This window comes from Silurus aristotelis (genome assembly GCF_946808225.1).
Source record: "Silurus aristotelis genome assembly, chromosome: 7".
NCBI lineage: Eukaryota > Metazoa > Chordata > Actinopteri > Siluriformes > Siluridae > Silurus > Silurus aristotelis.
In genome coordinates, this window is record NC_139580.1 from 10,562,036 (window position 1) to 10,580,309 (window position 18,274).

An 18,274-nucleotide genomic window follows, 5' to 3' on the forward strand; every position below is an offset into this window, starting at 1 on the left:
CCATAACAATGCCCACAGGCAATGCACAAAGCCAGATCCATGAAGGTATGGTTGACACGGGTTGGAGTGGAAGATGTTGAGTGGCCTGTTAGAGATAGAGATCTAACCTAAGATGTACTATTGTATGTATTATGTGGGATTAATTAGAACACTGACTGCACTCTATGCCTCCTCACCCTACATCAGTAGCTGACTATAACTTATATCTAGTGGAACATCTCGCAGTATCGTGGAGGTTATTAGAACAGCTAATAGGAACTAAATCTGCAATGGCATTTTCCAAAGTCATATACAAATTACTACTGTGAAGTTAATCTTTCCAAAAGCAGCCATGGCAGCTTGGTAACCATTACAGTTTGAAATATATTATAGTGTATTTTTTTATTTATTTTTTATTTTTTCTTCTACACTGCATAATTTCTCATATTTAATTTTTTAAAATACAACTGATTTAATTTTCTGGAACACCAGTGAAACTTAGTTCCCTGGCTTACAGCAGCAATGAACATTTGTTCCCTAATCAGTTTTAGTTGTTTTGTTGTTTTTGTTTTTTAATCTCGTTTCTGCAGTTAATTAGACAATTAAAATGCAGCTTGTCACGTTACTGACGATCTGGATAATCCTCTCTCCTAAAACCCTCACGTGGGAGTGAACATACTAATCATGGCAAAGTGCTGACACTTGAGACAATTTCAATAAATGCCACATAAACATCTCTCAGAAAACACCAATATAATTAGATGATTTATTATTATTATTATTTTTTTTTAAATGGATTAACATTTTTATTTTTTCATCTGTTTAACATTTTATTTCGATTAACAAGTCCCCGTGTATGAGCTGGTTACAAGGAGGGCATAAAATTAATCTGAATTGAATTTCCGAGAAAATTAATGAACACCTTGGTGACCGGTCAGATTTGAGAATTCAGTAGCACTGTGGTATTTAAATGGAGGGTTTCTTTGCATTAAAACAGCAACACAGTAGCTTAGTTTGATATCTCATTGCATTTGGTCTGAGACTTGATTAAATGACTGTCACATTCCTCGGCCATTCCAAGGCTGAAGCTTGAGGAACGTGGCTGAGTGAAGTGAGTGTGAAGCCAAGCTGGAGACATCCTAGATCTCTTCACCTGTTTCAGTCTGTTTTCCAGCATAGCAGCTGCATGTAGCTATCAGGAACTGTTGTTGGAGGAGAATGTTTTTACAATGGTGGAAGTGTGGGGTTTCAGTGCATCTTTATGATCTCGCTCTATCTCTCTCTCTCTCTCTCTTTCTCTCTCTCTCTCTCTCTCTCTCTCTCTCTCTCTCTCTCTCTCTCTCTCTCTCTCTCTCTTTGGTCATAGTGTAATATTTGAGGTAACTTTTTATTTTTAGGTCATGCAGTTATGCTCTGTGTGTAGAGGACATGTGCTGATCTGAAACACAGACCTGGAGTGTGAAAAACATTGCATAAGTATACCTATAGTTCTGATGAATACCCCAGGCTCTTATTTATTTTTTTTATTTCCTGTACTTTCTTTTTTTTTCATAAGAAAGTCTATAAAAGTCCCTTGAACATGTGCTCATTAGTGAGTTTTATTGACTAACCAAATTACTTTTTCACCTTGAATTAACTGTCAATGAGCAAAGCAGCAGTCACCCCTCCAGGCGATCAACACAGATGTTGGATTAGTTGGATCACCTTCTCAATGACACTGCACTCACTGTTCCTGAGCACCTGATGTGTTTCAGAAGATTTGGGGAGAAACGGCGTGCGTCGATGCTCCCGCTGACCTCCATTTCAGAGACGTTCCTGAAAACCTTGATTAGTTGGAACGGCTATGCTGGATTAGGAACTGAATTTGGCAGGGGTACCGGCTGTCTGTCTCTGATCTGCTATAAAGTGTCCATATCAGTCAGTTCTGTTTTCATCCAATGATGCTGAAAAGAGAGATTAAAAGAAAACTATGCTTTCAGATTCCCTTTGCATCCTGTTTTCTGTCTGTCTGTGGGAAAGAGGTTGGTTATTCTTAGATCAGATGCACAACGTGGTCGGAGGTGGTATAGAAAAAGCCTGGGTGTGGGATGTTGTGAGGCTGTTGGCAGTTGTAGCTGTGTTTTTTTTTTTTTTCTTGTGTTTGGTTAGCAGGAAACGTTGGCGTGCTAATTCGTTTTAATTTGTGGTTAATGTAAAGTCAAGTTGCACTGATTTATACTGACTATAATGGTCAAAGAGAGAAATATTAACCTTGGATCACACACCTATGGGGAAAAAAAAAGAAACCAATCTTGCCCTGTTTTAGTTGTACATGTATGTTTAATGTGAACAGGTAGAACAGTTCTGGTTTTGTTACTCAATATTTTTAGAGCAGTGCAGCTTTATTGTTTAGGTATGGCTTCTCCTACATCCTCTCTTTCATTTTATTGCTGCAACTCATAAATAAACAATTGTTTGCTATATATAAAGAATAAAACCAAACATGACATGTTGTTATAAGGAAATATCCAACAATGTGCAATGCATAAGATGGTTTTACACATATTTGGTTTAACATTCTCAGCAGTGCTTCCTATAAGATCACATCCATATATTTCATTGCGTGTTTATATTCGTGTTAATTTTGATCATTTCAAGGAACAGCTTTGTCTCCACCTGTGAAAACACTGATAGTGGAGACTTCTTTCTTTAACAAATATGTCTTATAAAACTTAACCTTATCAACCTTATCAACCATTTTTTAATATTAATTTGTTACAAGCCTTGTTAGATAATTGTGTGTTAGACATAATGACAAACAATAAGATACAAGCATGAGCACATTTTTAAAAATACAGCAATCCCCCGTTTATTGCGGTGGTTACGTTCCAAAACCGCCCGCGTTAAACGTAAAAACGCGTTAAACGGACGCCACCCCAGAAATGCTGTTTTATGTATACAGTACTGTACTGAATTAACATTTTACTTTACATTTTACTAATAAATTTCATGATTTCAACATAGAACTCCCTATACGTTTTTTGGTGCATGTAGAGACCGGGAAAATTAGCCAAACAAATTATGTGGCAAATGCAATTCCACAATAAACCGGGGCACGAGATTCAAACCGCGGTAAAGCGGGGGATTACTGTATACATGTGCATCTTAATAAATTTGAATATCATTAAAAAGTTGATTTATTATAGTAATTAAATACAAAAAGTTAAACTCAATTATTATATAGATTCATCACATACAGACTGATATTGGTTATCTGTGTAAAGCTGCTTTGAGACAATGTTCATTGTTAATTGAATTGATTTTAATATTTCAATTGTTTATTTCTTTTCATTTTGATGGTTTTTGCTCACATTTAACAAAAACCCACCAATTTACTATCTCAAAAAAATGTAATACTTCATAAGACCAATCAAAAAATTTTTTTAATGAATTGTTGGTCTTCTAGAAAGTATGTTCATGTACTATATATATATATATATATATATATATATATATATATATATATATATATATATATATATATATATATATATATATATATATATATAATTTATGTATGTATGTATATGTGTCAATACTTGCTAGGGGCTCCCTTTGCTTTAATTACTGCCTCAATTGGGCGTGGCATGGAGGTGATCAGTCTGTGGCACTGCTGAGGTGGTATGGAAGCCCAGGTTTCTTTGACAGTGGCCTTCAGCTCATTTGTATTTCTGGTCTCTTGTTTCTCATTTTCCTCTTGACAATACCCCAAAGATTCTCTATGGGGTTCATGTCTGGTGAGTTTGCTGGCCAGTCAAGGACACCATCACCATGATCATTTAACCAACTTTCGGTGCTTTTGACAGTGTGGGCAGGTGCCAAATCCTGCTGGAAAATGAAATCAGCATCTCCATTAAGCTGGTCAGCAGAGGGAAGCATGAAGTGCTCTAAAACTTCCTGGTAGACAGCTGTTAAAACACAGTGGACCAACACCAGCAGATGACATGACTCCCCAAACCACCACAGACTGTGCAAACTTTACACTGGACCTCAAGCAACTTGGATTCCTTGCCTCTTCTCTCTTCTTCCAGACTCTGGGACCCTGATTTCCAAATGAAATATAAAATTTTCTTTCCTTTCATCTGAAAAGACGACTTTGGCCCACTGAGCAACAGTCCAGTCCTTTTTGTCCTTTGCCCAGGTAAGACACCTTAAGCGTTGTCTCTGGTTCAGGAGCGGCTTAAAGCACTGACTCCAGCTGCACTCCACTCTTCGTGAATTTTCCCCAAATTCTTAAATGGGCTTCGTTTCACCTTTTTCTACCACATTATTTCCTTCCATTCAATTTTTGATTAATGTGCTTGGATACAGCACTCTGTGAACAGCAGCTTCTTTAGCGATTACCTTTTGTGTCTTACCCTCCATGTGCAGGGTGTCAATGATCGTCTTCTGGACAACGGTCAAGTCAGCAGTCTTCCCCTATAATTGTGTAACCTGAACCAGACTTAGACATCGTTTGGATTGACACCTGACTATCAAACCCATATGTGGTTCGCCTCTAAACTCTTGAAACAAAGTTGGAAGCACACAGTTGAGTGGAAAGTATTCAGATTTCCCTTCACTTATACTAGGAGGCTCAAACCTGTTCTAGCTGGACAATGCCCCTGCAAACAAAGTACGGTCTGTGAAAACTTGGATGGGCAAGATTGGCATGGATTAACTGAAGTATCCTGAATAGAGCCCTAACCACACCCACACTGAACACCTTTAGGATGAAATGGCACACTGACTATACTCCAGACCCCCTCACCTGACCGCACTAATGCTCTTGATGCCTGAATTATTACAAAATCCCCCATCTACACTCGAAAATCTAATGGAAAGCCTTCTCAGAAGAGTGGAGATAATTATAACAGCAAATAGGGTGACACACTTTATATTTTCCCTTGTTTTAAATATTAGGATGTGACTGTCAGGTGTCCACATACTTTTTGTCGGAATCTGACAAACACATGTAATTAATTAATTAATTAATTTATTTGTGCTTTTGGAGTAGTGTGTTTTTTTTCCCTTGATAACTAAATGATAGTGAATGGTGTGTGTTGTGTCCCCACTTAGCCTGCAGCTCCTATTAAGTTTGCTAAATGCTGTTAAATACTGTCAGTTAACGTTGAGTCCAACAGATAGGTGTCATGTTCCTGCAAATCATTACCAGCTTCCAAACATTACACCCTGATGCCTAGGGCTACCGGGACAGCTTAAAGGTTAAACACATTTCAGGTTCTGCAAGGAAGAATTCCTGATCCTGACATTTTCAATTTGCTACAAAGGACACAAATTACTAAACTTTGTAGTGTTACATTGTCAAAATAGCATTAGGTAAAATTGATATGTTTTATACTAATGCAACTTTTTTCAAAGTTTTTCTTCCAAGTCTTCCGGTCATGCTGTAGTTTTGGAGTTTGTATTCAGCATAAATATTGATAAAGTTTTAATTTCATGTAGAAAGTGTCATTTTTAACCCTGTTTTTTGAAGCTTTATTTATTTTTTTGTTTACCCTTGCTATAAAGTGGTTACACTGTGTGCAAGTAGCGAGGCTAATTTTCAAATGATATGTGGCCAAGGTTAAATTTTGGTTCATTTTGAAGACCGGTTCAGGCAAAATTCCAGAGGGTGATAAAATCATTGTATGATAAAATGTTTGGCACTTATCATGAGATGAACAGTTCATGCCAAAACGTGCCTACTTATAAGACTTGAGGCGGTAAAATGACGGCGCAAAACTGCAGTTAAAAATCCGCTAGAGCAATAACAATAAGAAGATCTCTCGCAGGAATATGCAGTGGAATTGTAAATTGCATGCGTTCTAATGTATTTTAGTGTCCAATTGTTCTCCTGTGCTCTTTTAACCCTTTCCCTGGGTAGGAAAACGCCCTTCTAAAAAGGGCTGACCTCCCCACACACACACCTTTTGAAATGTCACGCTGTTTGTTTTTAGTCCTTTTAATGAGGTCTGCGATGATGGATGAACCTCAGACAACATGCACTGGAGGTACCTGTGCCTCTGGCTCCGAATGTATTTGACCTCATTCGTTAGCAGATGGTCGGCTTACCCTTCACTGCCTTCCTCTCTTTTTTGCGCTTTTTTGTCATCTGGCTGTTTTCTTTTCTAATGAGCCATGTAGGAAAGCATCTGTTTAACAGGTCTGAGATTGCACAGTGGTTACAGTACTGAGTAAAGATGAAAAGCTTAGCAATGTTGGAAAATTAATAAATAATGCACAAAAAGCGTTATTATTAAAGGATCGGTACTGATACCGCCTTATATTTTATCAGTTATTATCTGTAATGCAGTTCAGATAACGGTATTGTCAGCTGATTCTAATGTCTGTCTTTTTTTGCCTCTTCTGTCATATTAGATCATCAGAATGCACATTTAATTTTCAATCAATACAATAAAATAGCAACATACAACAATGCACACCTGTTATGATATTTTGTTTGGTGAAACCTTTACATAAACACTTTTAAATGGGTGTATAAATGATACAGTGAGGGTTTCTTTTATATTTCCATTGATTAAATCGGTAGGAGTCTCCAGAGTCAGTGCTTGGTAGCAGTCAGAGATAAAGCTATTACTTGAAGTTTTTCAACATGGGAAGGGATTCGTGGTTTCTCTGTACCCTGACGAGCTGCATTTTAGAAAATCTTTGTCCTTTGAACTTTGAGAGAGAGCAAGAGAAAAAAAAACAGCAATGTAATAGATTAACATATTATGCAGACTCAAATCATTAAATAGATATTATAAATAGATAAAACCTATTATGTATTTTTAAAAAAGGAAAATGTTTTAATGTTGTGAGACTAATTTAGTAAAAGAGGTTCTGTGATTTGAAAAATAATTATAAGCACAGAATCATTTCTTCTTTGTGTTCTTCATTTTCTTCATAATGTTTATTTATTTATTTATTGATATTATCTTTTGTATATTTCTTACATCTATTATTATCATTTTTATTAATGGTGAGCATACACTTGTAATTTTTAACTTTACATTAAGCATTTTGTTCACACAGGACTGGACGATGTGGCCTTAATTTGACTTGTTTTGTCTATTTGTTTATTTGTGTGTTGAAAACCCCGAAGTTGAATATCATCATTAGTAGATGATAAAAAATAAATGCAAGGTAGCTCTGTTTGTCTGCATGTTTTTACCTGAAATTAGCGTAATGTGTTAAATATGTTGCAGGACTGGCTTTACTTTTTGACGCCTATGCCTCAGTTAGACAACCGAACCAATAAGTAAAATTGCTTTTTTACACATGACACAAAGGAATAACCATAGCAACGAATGCTAAAGTTAATAGTCAAAAGAGAAGAAAGCTCTGCAAAACAATACAGCTAACGCTGCACATTGGTGCTTTTTGTTTGTCAATCCTGTTTATCCACTTCATGTTGTGGTTGACTTGCAGCACTCTTTCCCTTTAATGCTTGTTTTTTTGACATTGCGACTCTTAAATCTGAACCATATGACAGTCAGGACCGGGTCAGTGCTCTAATGGAACGTAATAACATTGATAGGCAGTAGGCAAAAAGCATGTACAGTCAAATCTTTTTTTAATCTGAAGCTCATGACTCTCCTCATGCCAGTGAGGAAATATTTCCATTAGCCTCCTTTTCTCTTTTGACTTTTTTAATAGTATAATAGAGAGAAATATATTTTTTTACAGTAAAATACAGCAAAACATACTTTTTAGCAAGAGAATATGGTAAAATGTGCTTTTAAAAATGGACTATATAGTAAAGTATACTTTTATATGATACAAAATAAGGTAAAAACATAGTGAAATATGCAGGACCTGGAGATTTGTGTGTGTGTGTGTGTGTGTGTGTGTGTGTGTGTGCTTATTTTACGCAATTATTTATTAATGATCTTTAGCAATAAAAATACATTCAAATAATCTCTCTCACCTTAAAGGAAAATAATAATGCTATAGGATGTTTAACAATAAAAATCTAGAAATGTTTCTATTGTAGAAACATTTCTAGATTTTATTTTATTATTATAGCAAAATAACAATATAATGAAGTTAAAATTTTCACAAACATAACAAATTTTCTTTCTTAAACGGTACAATAACGCAGAATATTCTGACTGTTAGACTTAATGAACTTTAATGTGATAATACTTTGTCGAGTCAAACATAAATCAATTGTTATCTTAGAAAAAAAATAAAAATTTTGTTTTTATTTACTAAATTTTGAGTAAATTTGTATTTTTATACTTTGTAATGCAAGTGATTTTTGTGTGGAAAAAAATTTTCTTGTATTGAACCAGTTAAATATCTTTATATTATTTCATGTATTTTTATGTAGCTAATAAAGTTTTGTTTGTTATTTATTTATAATTCAATACTCCAATAGTGACTGATAATGTGTTTGACATTTTAGGTTTATTCTTCGTTGCTGTGTCTCAGTGTCCTTATACTTCCTCTTCATCAGTGTGTGGTGTTAACGGCTGTAAGGCAAACAGGTGTATTAGTAAGAGTAGGAGTAATTGCTCATAGTGCAGAAATAGGGCTTTATGTTCATATCCAACGTGAAGGTTACAGTATTGGCATTTGTTTAAATCTCTGTCGTTTGAACAAATCCGCATGCACACATTGCTCCCCTGGGCGGGCCAATCTGATAGACTTTCAAGGACATAAGGAAAGATTAATGATCCTGCTGTATATATGGATGGAATGACAACAGTGAGTAATAAATGAAAAAGAAAACTAGTAAATGAGTGCTGTGTAAAATGGGTCAAAAGGAATAACAGACTGCTCACAGGGCTTTGTTCTTTTTTTCTTTTTTTTTTTTTTTTTTTACCTGTGGTGTATTCATCTTTTTCTGCACCTCAGTAGATGATGTTTTGTTTCGTCAGTAGTGGTTTCTTCTGTTGTGGTGTGTGTGTGTGTGTGTGTGTGTGTGTGTGTGTGTGTGTGTGTGTGTGTGTGTGTGTGTGTGTGTGTGTGTGTTGTGCTTATTGGTCTATGACTCCCTTTCTGTTTACATTTTCTTCTCTATTCTATGGGTTTCTGTGTATTTGTTTTGCTCATTCAGTCTTTCTCATGTTCTTTCAACTTTGAGCTTTGTATCAGTCTTCTGTTTGTCTTTTGTGTTTGTTTTTTATTTATTGTGTGTGTGTGTGTGTGTGTGTGTGTGTGTGTATGTATATGTGTGTGTGTATATATATATATATATATATATATATATATATATATATATATATATATATATATATATATATATATATATATATATATATATATATACACACACACACACACACACACACACAAACACAATTTTTTATTTATTTATTTATTTAATTAATTCTTTTTTAAAGCTGCATCTTATTTGAGTTTTGTAAGGTCTAGTGAAGCCAACAAATGTTTGACTCCAGGTGCAGGTAAATAGTCTCCAGGGCATCAGAATTTCTTTTCTCAGTGTAACTTAAGCAACACAATGGGGCAGGACATTGTTTTTTGAAGCAGACTTTACTCATTAAATCCAAGGCGCATTCTAACTGACAGACACGCAAACAAACCAATTATAGCCGAAGTGTAAGCAGTTCCTTAGCTTTACTTCCTCGTCGTCTTGTTTAGCGACACTGCATTATGGCACACAAAATGGAGGAGTTGAGCTTAAAAAAATAAATAAAAACCAGTTATATGGGAGTGCTGCATTTTATACCACACAAAATATGCAAATCACTGCAAAATATACAAAGGCTAGATACATACTTTCTTTACTCGCAGCTCCTTTGCCATTTATCCTCCTGAATAAAGGTTAGTAGATGTGTTTTACCCTTTTATATAACATTTAAAAAAAATATGCTATTTGTGCTTAGAAATAATTGTTTTTCTGTATGGGTATGTGTACTTTAATTAAATTGGTTTGGCCTAAGGGGGTCTGTTTCCTTGTAGAGCTACAGTATATTTTCAATACAGTACATTAGTTGCTGTTCACATTACCATGTAAAACATGTCTTAAAACCCAACATAATGATAAAAAACAACAAAAGAAAAATGATTAAAATGTTGTGGATGATAATCCGGCCAGAAAATATTTATCTTAGTTTCCAGCTGAAGTTTTGACTTACTGTTAATAAATCAAGACCAGCAGTCAGACTCTGTATTACTGTATTGCTCTTACCAACACAAGGACTTGTTTTTGCCATATCTTTAGTTATCATTTTTACCTCTCTGAGGGCTGTCATCAGCTCTACTAAATGGTGGGAAAATCCCTGCTATTTAAACACTGTGTGATTCACACTTGTGACATTATGAGGTTGACATGACACTGTTTTCTAGAGGTGTGAATTGGTGTGAAACCACTAGGTGACAGGTAACATGGGACCGATTGCCCATCTGTTCAGAGATGTCTGCGTTAGTTTGAAGGTTGTCTTCACTTCTAATTCAACTCACTTGGGTTCTCCGTTTAGGATGTATATGCTGTTATCCTCCAAAGAGCGACCCCTGTCTTACAGGTGTATGTATGCAAATGGTTTTTGATTTTCTTTCCTGTGTTGCGATATATTTATAAAGTGCATAAGTCCTGGTCTTTCAAATGTATTCATGCTGTGAACGTGTTTATGGGATTGTATTATTTTTGGAGTACACTCAAGATCCCCCTTAACTTTTCTAACATCCTTCTTTCACTTGTTTCTATCTTCCTTTTTTTGGTGCTGGTCTGTTGTTCCCGTCCTAGTTGGACTTTGCTTCTGTTTTCACAAAAACCTATTTTGTAAAAACAAAAGTTTTTTTTAGGACATTCTTACATGCTTACACGCCTTGTCCTTGGGTTCAGTGTCGGCCAGTGCATTTTCATCTCAGTGGATGTTGTCTGTTGACCTTTTCTTGTAGTTATTAGATCTCAACAATAGCCATAAGAAAAAAGGTCAAAGAGAAAAAGAGCCTGAACCACACACTTTATTTCAGAGATAAAGCCACGTATCATTTACTTACTGTGCATTTATTGCCTTGGTGGTGGCCTTGGCATCAGCTCTCTCGTTTTTTTGACCTTGGTTGTCATGCATGTTTCAAATTTCAAAATGTCATGGATGTGAGACTATATTTTCCCGATATTTATAATTGAGGCATAGGTTTATTTATCAGCACCATGAAGCTGTCATCATGACCTAGATAACTAATAACCTTCTTACACTAAGGATCTTCTTACTGTTAATGTTAACAAGGTTGACACTTAGGCCTTTGACATTACTGCTGCTGGACTTCTTGTATTCATTAGACAGATTTTATGTAAATGAAGTTACTGTGTACTTCATTGCTTATTCACTTGTTCACTCAAATCATGAATATGGAGATGAAACCGTTAGACTGCAGTGCATTCATTATAGTGGAGCTATGCTCGCTCGCTCGCGCTCTCTCTCTCTCTCTCTCTCTTTCTCTCTCTCTCTCTCTCTCTCTCTATATATATATATATATATATATATATATATATATATATATATATATATATATATATATATATATATATATATATATATATATATATATATATTAAAACCCCTGTTCCAAACTTGGGACATTATATAAAATGTAAATAAAACAGAATCCAATATTTTATATCCAATACATATTTTATTTTTCAAACCCAGAAAACACACTGAACATTAAACTGAAGAAAATTACCATTTTAAGAAAGAAAAAATAAGGCATTTTTTTTTATTTAAACTTAGACATTTTGAACAGAGCCATGTTTCCACTGTGCAGCATTCTCTTCTTTTAACAACAGTGTGTATACACCTGGGAATAAAGGAGACCAGTTACTAAAGTTTTAGAAGAGGAATCTTGTCCCATTTGTGTTTGATATAGGGATCCAGGTGCAAATGTTAAATGTTTTCCACTGGTGAAAGATCTGGACTGCAGTCAGGTTGGTTTAACAATTAACTCGTCTATTAGGAGGCCACGCTGTTGCAAATGGGGCTGAAATGATTCCTCAAATAACTCAAGTAATTCAAATGCAAAAAATCATTTGGGGCAAATTATTTGCTTCGTTTCTTCCATTTAACTACACAAGGAGCATTGTGTAGTTACCATTATTACTGATGCACCACCTGCTAAACTCTGGTGCTCTCTGGATGGGTAACACAGGAGACGCAGCAGAATGAAAAATTTACAAACAGGGAGAAAACATTGAGGGGCGAGGAGAAGATGCTTATGGAAGCCTGTTTCTGCCACATAAAAAAAAAAAGTTTGCCTAATTCCCACTTTTTCCTCTGAATTCTGACTTTATATTCAAACATTTATTTTTGTGATTTTGACTTTTATTCAGCCAATTGGGCAGCGTCACCCCCTCTATAGTAGTGCTATAAAGATTTACATTTGAAAATGAAATGGGCTACAATCAATAGAATCGCATGGTGTTAAACTGAGCCTTCGATCCCTGGAGAGAACTCCGTCTAACAATCAGCTCTGGAGGAGACAGAACAAGACAAGTGATGGAGCAGAGGAGCCTCGATCATACACCAACAGCTTCATACTCCAGACGACAACGTGGTTACCGGTGGATGCACCAGAAATGTTGTATGTCTACGAGAAATAAAGAAAGAATTCAGTAATGCGAGAGATAAAGCCAGAATTACGAGAAATCAAATTGTGGCGGAAACTGGCTTCCATAGATTCAGGCCAAAGTAAACGACAGTTTTAGAAGTTTCCAAAGTTCCGAAACATTTCTAAAACATAAAGAAAACAGTACAGTGCATTTCCATTCTTTTCTTTCTCTTTTTTTTTATTTTTTATTAAAGAGCAATCTTTGAAAATCTAATCTAATAATTAATTAATTTTATTTATATATTTGTATTTTGATATTGTATGGTAGTTAAATGCACTATATGAGTTTAGCTTTCACTGATATTCTTGTATGTATCTTTAGCAATAAAATGTTGATTTTTCTAAAAAGGGAAACAAATTACATTTTGGTGTTGCTCTTTAATAAAGAAAAAGTACTTCTTATCCGATTACTCAATTGATCGATTGAATAATCGGTAGAAGACCTGATTACTAAAATAATTGATGGCTACAGCCCTCATTGTAATAGATGCAGTATTTGAGGTGGTCCAGGTATGATGCACATACACCTGTTGTAGGTAGTGGACGGGGGTCAGCATGGGAACCCTGACCGGACTGCATACCGCCAAAAACAGCAAGCTGCTATGCATTGTGTGTTCTTAAACATTTCTGTTAGCATAACAGTTTTTTTTTTTTTTACCAGCAGCATGAACTGCAGTAGCTGTTCTGTGGAATTTGACCATTCAGGCTCGCTTTCATTCCCCATACGCATCCATGAGACCTTTTTTATTATTTTTTTTTTATTTATTCTTTTAGTCAAAATCCCTTTCATGTCAAAAGTTAAATATAAGTGGGAAGAGATTTTTTATTTTCTCTGTAAGGAGTTTTTAATGTCAGCGCATTGAACAGTCTGAAATAAAGCTTTTAAAAAATGGAAATTGTAGTAATAATAATAAGGTTATAACTAAGACTGTCAATCGAATAAAATATTCAAACGCAGTTAATCGCATGATTGCTACGAGTGAACTTGTGATTAATCACAACTTAATCGCAAATTTATATTTTAAATTTATATATATATACACACACACACACACACACACACACACACACACACACACACAGAAACGTGTGTGAGCGTCCTAAGAGTATTAGACACACATCATCAAACCTGCTGTGACCTGTGCCCTCAAACTAATGCATGTTGTAATGTAATATGTTGAATAATGTTACAGGCTGATCCTTCAGTGCAGGGGAAAATGCTAAGGGAAATTGGACAATGTGCTACAAAGCACATATCTGAGAACAATGTGACATGGCTATCCTTTAGGGAGCGTGTGCATCTGTTTGTATCTTTTGTTACGACCATTTTAGGCATCGCCTCATTTAAAGATATTCTACACCCCCTTTAGTTCAGCAGCTTTTATTTTAGCCTAATGTGGCTCTGAGTGCTGAATCACATCTATTTCTTCTCACATCACACATAATGTCTTGATATCCTGTCTTTCTTTCTCTTTATTTTTTTGAAGATATTATCCTTTTTCTCTGAATGTAATTTCCTTTTACCTTGGGCCATTTTTCACCCTGACTCAGTACTCCTTTCAGACCTGAACTTCAGGTCTCATTAATGAAAGATGGGGATTTTGTCAGGTATAATAAATGTGTGTGTGTGTGTGTGTGTGTGTGTGTGTGTGTGTGTGTGTGTGTGTGTATATGAGGGGGAGAGTCAGAGGGAAATCGAGACAGACAGGGAGAAAGCAAGAGAGATTAATACACACAGTAAAGCAGGGAGAGAAACAGTCAAAGAGACAAAAGGAGGGGTAAAAGTGACAGAGTCGAAAAAGTGAGAGCAAGAGACAAAGAGAAGGTGAGAAAGCAGGTAAGGCAAAGACACAGCAAGAGACAGAGAGAACAAGGAAGAGAGAGAGAGAGAGAGAGAGAGAGAGAGAGAGAGAGAGAGAGAGAGAGACAGACAGACAGACAGTGTGAAGACGAGAGAGACAGGGTAAGGGAAACCGAGCAAGAGCGATTGAGAGAGCAAGGCAGAGAAAGAAGGGATAAAGACAAAGTGTGTGTGTGTGTGTGCATATTCTTTTCGTATTCTTTATGTGTGTATGATGTATAAAGATTGAATTGAAATCGAGAAACAATAAGATCGGCAGAGTGAGAGGGAACAATAACACATTCAGGAAGTCTGAGAAAGAAAGAGAAAGCGATAGAATACTGAGAACAGGAAAAGAGATTACTGGAGAAAGATGACTAAGAGATTCTTCTCACACTGAGTAGTGTAATATCTTCCTCAGTCTTTTACTGCTGAGATTCAATTACAGAAAGACTGTCTGTATTTAATATCATATACACACACTTATGTACAGGCTAAATCACCTTTCCTGCCTTTATGTCCTTCAACGCTTGCTCAGTGCATCTAGTTTTATCCATGGCAGGATATATCCATCATTTTTGGATACCGATTATTCTATAATCACCACTTAAACCTATTATAAAAGCTTTCTTTGAGGAACAAAATACAGTCTAATAGAGATATGCAGCTAATTTGGAACAATTTATCTTTATACGTTTAAAAGTAAATACATTTTTAATAGTATACGTATTAATTTATACAAATTAATTTAAAAAAATACGTTAATAATAGATGTCAGGCTGAACATTTTATTTAGTTAGGTGCTCTTGGAAAAATAAATGTATACCTGCAGTTTATTTACGGGAACAGGTGTGCGGTTGAGCAGCAGTGTTCAAGCTGAGAGTTGATTTGTCCGCACCAGAAACTTAATCAGGAACCTGAAATGAAGGAATCGTTATCATCCCTTTGCGTGGCAATCGTATTTTTTTTTTAATGATTTGTGAATAAACATTTTTTAAGCATAATATATAATAATTATTTATCAATAATATAATCTGCACCTTTACTATTACAATGTGGATGGTGAACTTGGTCTTCGGCGAGAAGACCTGAAGTTGTACCTCTTTGTAACTTCTAGTCCATCGAGCGTGAAATAAACAGTTGTAAGCGTGGATGACATAATTCCAATATTGGATTAGCTGGGATGGTTTTAACAGCAAATGCATATTAACATGGAGAAAACTCTGAACATAGAATTTATCAGCTCAGCATTCCAAATTAAAGTCTTGGATTTTTCCAGAAACCTGCACATCAATTTAGTTTGATAAGGCAGGATTCCCTGCAGGCCTTCTTGCTAATGGCTTAAAGTGCCTTAGGAAACTAAAGTGTACATTTTTATATTCATAGACTAATAGCTGAGTTTTGTTTGTTTTTTAAACATGTCTAACCAAAATCATCTTGCATATGTTGTTCCTTAGCTAACTAATCAATAAAAGACATTTCTTCCCAATAGATTTTTTCATGTCTATGGCATGGATTTTGGAGCACGAGTTTCCTGTAAGTATGTTTGTGTAATAATATTTGCTTTACTGGAAAAATAGGACATGGCAGTCAAATCTCAGGTTTCTGAGATTTTGTTTGGTTTCATTTGTAAACTTGTCGAATCAGGTGTAGCCATTTTAAACAAAACCTGGATTACGGAAAACTCCAGCCTGAAACATATTAAAGATTTGATATTTAGATAAAAATATTTGTGATGTGCTTAATGATTGCGGTCTACTGCACCGCTGTCACAGGATGAACCGAAAAATTGCGAGATTTTCCGGTCAGTAATTTCCAGCAACATTTAACATAACATATTTAATAAGAAAATCCGCTAAAGGCGGCAGAGACTCGGCTAGGTAGTGATCAGCGAGGTGAGGAGCGTGACTGGCTTAACTGTGGTATTAGTTTAAGCTTTGGTTCTGGTTAGGAAGTGTGGTACAGAAGATGTGATGAGATCCTTGTTATAATTGATATAGTGGAGATTTAGCACCATGTTTGCATCTGCTACAAGAAAATTTGGGGTCACATTACCGCTTTCAGCGGGGAACGCTGACATTTTGGTGTGTGAATTGGAATTGATGTTTCTTTGTCCGCTTTAGGCATTTAAACCTTTCAGAAAGAAAAACATTATACTGAACATGCAGCATTGCTCAAGCAAACAACAACAACAAAATCTCATCAGAGCTGTGATTTAAAGCCATGATGGATTTGGGGAGAGTAATGTGTTATCGTGACAGAACACAGTACGGAGTCCAATGTGTAGTGGAACACACATTAATCTCTGCGGCTGTAAGGGCACGGAGGAAGAGAAAAAGAAGGCGAAAGTGACAAAGGGAGCGAGTCGGAGCGCTCGAGGCAGAGCTGAGGGAGAGAGAGACATGCAGCCCTGGGAAGAAGTGAGGTGAGGTGCCGGCGGGGGCCGTAGCTTCTGGAAGGCCCATTCATCATGCAGTGCCTTGTGGGATACGGGTGGGTCACGCTCACACAATAGCTGTCTGTTTCAGCTTGTGCGATGGGGAAGAGAGTGTTACATGCTCGTTTAGATACTAACAGCTGATCCGAATGTCCCCCCCACCACCCCCTCCCTACACACACACACACACACACACACACACACACACACACACACACACACACAAACACAAACACACACACTCTCACACCCCTTCTCTCTGTCTGTCCCGTTTTTCTTCATGCACTCGGCCATTATTCCAAAAGAAACAAATGGAAAATTCCTTTGATGCCGAAAAGGCAGTATTTTTATTATGGGATGCAGTGTGACATTAAAATGGCATTAGCATAGTTTAAGAGCTCAAGGGTGTGAATGGTGGAGGGCAGGAATGCATTGTATATTCATCTGGATCATGTTTTTATCTTCTTTAAAACTGAGAACCATATCGTTTTTTGAAAGCTAGTAGGAAATGTAGGTTTCTGTCTTGCGTGTAACCCATTTACAAGAAGAGTCCTGACATTTTTAATTCTTTCTCGCCTCCCAAAAAAACGAAGGGAAAAATCTGAGTTTGTAGATTCTACTGTAACTCTACAGGAGCATCAGGACATGTTTACAGTCAGGATCCGATTACAAACTGAAATGGAAAAAATGTTTTGTTTGTCCATTTGTGTTTGCTAGGTTAAAGGCATGTAGCTATTCAACAGCTTGATCAAAGCCTGACATTGACTATGCGAGCAAATCTTTAAAACGTTTCAGACTGACTGTTTTTATTCCTGTGTTTGTTAAACTGCATCTGTATTCATCATGATTTTGCACATAGAAGCACTAGGAATGATAAAGTAATAAAAAAAAAAAAATCAGTTTGCGAAATATATTTTAGTTAAAAAGTATGGTTTAGGAAAAATCCTGTTAATGAAATTTCCAATTAATTGAATGTTTGTGATTCTAATTGAGTAGATTTTGCAGGGGTCACATCAAGGTCGCATGTCAGAAATAGTTTTTCTTTAATAGATTCCTTGCTGTTCGTCATTCGTACATCTGTCGTTACTTGCACGTTCATAATCAGCAACTCAATGCCCATTTTCTGACCATTTATGCTTTTTGACATTGGTCCATCAGTGTTTGGATGTTTATAAGAGTTATCATTGTAACAAGCAGTGAACTGATTATATTTTGGAATTGAGTCAATGTAGGTCAAGGTCAAATGTTTTTTATTTTTTCCCCTTCCCCTCCAAGAGATTCCTTAATGTTTGTCTTTGAATTAGGTATTTTCTGTTAATTCAATTTACCCAGAAGGCCTAGACTTCTTGTTGTCAATGGCATGTCTATGAGTTCTACTTGCTGGATGTTTACCTGCATTTAGCCACAGTAACATCTCC

The 18,274-nt window shown here is 36.0% G+C and overlaps 1 protein-coding gene across 1 annotated transcript in view; it reads left to right on the forward strand.

The window, feature by feature from the left end:
• The first annotated feature begins 9,719 nt into the window (after positions 1 to 9,719).
• The window catches only part of ndst1a (N-deacetylase/N-sulfotransferase (heparan glucosaminyl) 1a), a 57,282-nt gene continuing 48,727 nt past the window's right edge, over positions 9,720 to 18,274 (forward strand). The window contains exon 1 of the mRNA XM_083546978.1: positions 9,720 to 9,792. The gene's annotated coding sequence lies outside the window, so the exon portion shown is untranslated. The remainder of the gene's footprint in view (positions 9,793 to 18,274) is intronic.